The sequence below is a fragment of the Peromyscus maniculatus genome, chromosome 1, assembly GCF_049852395.1.
Source record: "Peromyscus maniculatus bairdii isolate BWxNUB_F1_BW_parent chromosome 1, HU_Pman_BW_mat_3.1, whole genome shotgun sequence".
Classification (NCBI taxonomy): domain Eukaryota; kingdom Metazoa; phylum Chordata; class Mammalia; order Rodentia; family Cricetidae; genus Peromyscus; species Peromyscus maniculatus.
This window is the reverse complement of record NC_134852.1, coordinates 2722192-2726128: the sequence shown is the minus strand read 5'-3', so window position 1 is coordinate 2726128 and position 3937 is coordinate 2722192. Positions and strand designations below refer to the sequence as shown.

Genomic DNA, 3937 nt, shown 5'->3' with positions numbered 1-3937 from the left:
TCCCATCTGTAGACTGCCATTTTCTCCTATATATGGTATCTTTGCCTTAGAGTAGCTTTTCAGTTTTATGAGGTCCCATATATTAGTTATTGATCTTAGGGCTTGTGGTATGGGTTCTCTGTTTAAGAAGTCACCTCCTGTGCCAGTGGTTTCAAGGATACTCCCCACTTTCTCTTCTGTTAAGTTCAGTGAAATTGTTTTCTTTTTCAATGAGTCTGCTTTTTTTATATCTTTTAATTAAAAAAACTCAACAAAGATATAAAACAAGTATTTTACATAATGCATACATTCTCAACATCTGCAGATAAGATAAATAACAGAAGGCAAAAGCAGACACATTTTATTGCTTCTCTTTGGTAAATCACCAATATTCTCTGCAGAAACAGTATGTCTTGTTTCTTGGAAAAAAAAAAACTTAAAATAACAGTCCCTTAGTATTAACAAAATATTTATCAATAATGCAATAGGTGTATTTTTCAAACTGACAAGAATGCATAATACTTTATTCTCTGAGGGGTAAGTAGCTGCTTACCAAAATTAAGGCCTAAAGAGAAACAACTTTTCTAGCTACCTTTTTACTGGCTCTTTTTTTAAATGTCACATTCAAATTCCCTGACACCATTCTTGCAGAAAATCTTTGCCATATACAAAAATTCTCTTTCACCAGGCAGTTCGACACCACCCATCCTAACCAATCCCATTTCCTATGAGGCAATTCTGCTTTAATTCAGCATCATCGAAACTCAGTGTCCCAATACAAGAGAACAAAAATTCCACTAAATTTGTTCCAACAAACAGCACATATATACACCATGGCTCCACTGAAGCAATATATACAGGTCAGACTAAGAGTTAGAAAACTAAAAGGGCCCATTCAATACATAGCAGCTTGTATCTAAATATGTACAGGTATGTATATGTTTTCACGGTTAATCTTTAAAAAAAATTACATGATATGATCAGAAATATTTCTCCTATGGTCTATAAATAATGCTTTAAAAGTTCATCTAAACAAAAGAAATGAAGTATAAGAGTCAATCAAATTAAATAAATCTTCCGAGCCTTTATGAACAAATGCTTAAGTTGGTAAAGCTTGAGGTGTGTCTTGTAAAAGTGTTCTGTCAGGCCCCACCAGGAAAGGCAGTCTTCCTTCTAAACCCGGTAGGAGAGAAACTCCAAAACTTTGGAAGGAACCGGAAGTTTCTGGACTTCTTGGGTGGGCATCACTCTTCGGATCGCCATGCAACATAAATGTTGAAGGCTAGGGACTTGCCTTGGAGTAGCCCAAAAATATAGACTTCCGTCATGTGTCCCAGCAGCTAAAACACTGCCATCAGTAGAAAAGGCACAACAAAGACCATTGTTCAAGGGTTAAACTTGTATTGGACAATCCTCCTCGAGTCTCCAGAACCTCACCATTTTATCAGCAGTAAGGCTGGCGACATGTAGTCCATCATGACTGAAAGACACAGCTCGTACCCATCGGTCATTTGCTCCACCAGCAAATATTGGAGTAGGTGGGGGAAACAGGTGCTCGAATTCCATCAGAATGTCTCCATTGTGTGGATCCCAGACATACACACGAGTATCATAAGATGCAGTAGCTAGCAATGCTCCATCAGGAGAAAAGTCACAAGCTACAACATCATGGTGATGTCATTCCAGTTTCCTTATCATAGTGTATTTATCCATATTCCAAAGGAAAACTGCTTTACTGGCTCCAACTGAACACAGCATGGAAGAGTCGGGAGAGAATGCACAACTGTACACCCAGTTCTGATGTCCCCGCAAGACTTTCATCATGTTTTCATCATCTTTCAGGTCCCACACTCTCAGAGTTTTGTCTCTTGAAGCTGATACAAGTATTAAGCTCCCATCTGGAGCAAAGGTTAAGTCTCTGACCACTTCAATGTGGTCTACCAAATTAAGGAGGAGCTTTCCTGTATATGCATCCCAGATTTTGATGTGGCCATTGTTTAATCCTGTAGCAAGGAGGAGCTGATCCTGTCCAAATCTGAACCGATGCCATTCTACATTAACACAGCGGCTCTGTTTTTCTGGAACTGAAGACCCAAAAGCAAGACTCCAGACTATGTCTCCACAGTCTATAATGTGTTCAGGAGGCTTATTTTTCTGACTACCATTACTATTTTGTCTTGTCAACTTCAGACAGCTTGAATTGGTAACATTCTTGGAACCATGTAAAAGAAAGTTCTTAAGGCACTGGGACCACGGGACAAGCTTCACTATTCGATATCCTTGTGACCATGCAAAGTACGAACCATCTGGAGCAAAAGCCACAGTCCAGTTCTCACCACCACATTTCTTGTCGAAAGGAGCTGCCGGAGCTAGAAGTTCCCCTATAGTACGCGATCTCACGATCTCTTTCTCCTTGACCCTCGGGGGAAAGTTGGCCATCTATGGGGCACCTTCTGATTCTGGGAACCCGATTCGGACACGGCGACAGAGAAGGGACTCGGCGGGGGCAGAGGGGCGTGATGCGGGCTTCGGTCCTTCCCGGCGCGGGGACTAAGCCGAGAGTGAGAGCACGGGCGGCCACTGAGGCTTCTGCGGACTGCCCAGGGGGGAAAATCACTGGACGGCCTGGGACCGAGCCACCAGGGGACACTCAGACAAAAGAGCCGGCGTGCCTTCCACTCACGGACCCACACCGCCAACCAGCAGCTTCGTCGCCAAGCCAGACACTGAGCTGAGTCTGCTTTTATGTTGAGTTCTGATTCATTTGAGTTCTATGCAGGATGATGACTATAAATCTATTTGTGTTCTTTCACATGCTGACATCCAGTGAAATAAGTACCATTTGTGAACGATGTTTTCTTTTTCCATTGTGTCTCTCTGGCTTCTTTATCAAAATTAAGGTATCCATAGGAGTGTGCATTTATGTCTGGGTCTTCCATTAGATTCCATTGATCAACCTATCTGTTTTTATGCCAATACTTTATGGGGTTTACTACTATAGTTCTGTAGTACAGGTTTAAATCAGGGATGGTGATACCTCCAGCAGTTCTTTTATTGTACAAGATTGTTTTACCTATCCCGGTTTTTTGCTTTGCCACATGAAATTGAGTCTTATCTTTTCAACTCTGTAAAGACTGAGATTGTGTTGCAATTTTGACATGGATTGCTTTTGGTAAAATGGCTATGTTTTCCTATGTTGAACCTACTGAACCATGAGCATAAGAAATCTTTCCATCTTCTTAGAAAGTCTTCATTTTTTTCTTCAAACACTTGAATTTCATGTTATGCAAGTCTTTCACTTGCTGGGTTAGTGTTTCCCCAAAAGATTTTATATAGTTTATGCCGACAGTGAAGGGTGTTGTTTCCCTGATTTCTTTCTCAAACACTTTGTAATTTGTAAAGAGGAGAGCTACTGAATTTTTTTAATGAAACTTGTTCCCAGCCACAATCCTAAAGGGTTTATCAGCTTGAGGAGGTCCCTGGCAGAATTTTGGCATCAATTATGTATACTGTCATATCATCTGCCAATACTGACACTTCCAATTCTTCCTTTTCAATTTGTATGCCCTTTATCTCCTTCAGTTGTCTTATTGCTCTAGCTAGAACTTCAAGTACTATACTGAGTAGTTACAGAGGAAGTACACAACTTTGTCTTGTTCCTGAATTTAGTGGAATTTCATGAATTTCTCACCATTTATTTTGATGTTGGCTACAGACTTGATGTAAATTGCCTTTGTGAAGATTAAGTTTGCTCCTTGTATCGCTAATCTCTCCAAGACTTTTCTTATGAAGGGTGTTGGATTTTGTCAAAGGACTTTTCAGGATCCAATAAGATAATCATATACAATTTTCTTTCTTTCCGTTTGTTTATATGGTGATTATATTTATTGATTTGCATATGTAGAAAGATCGCTTAATCTCTGAGATGAAGCCTACTTGATCGTGATTGATGATCCTT

The 3937-nt window shown here is 40.2% G+C and overlaps 1 pseudogene; it reads right to left on the bottom strand.

Moving 5' to 3' along the window:
* Positions 1-470: 470 nt before the first annotated feature.
* On the bottom strand, positions 471-2501 carry LOC143272557 (WD repeat and SOCS box-containing protein 1 pseudogene; annotated as a pseudogene).
* Positions 2502-3937: the final 1436 nt, after the last annotated feature.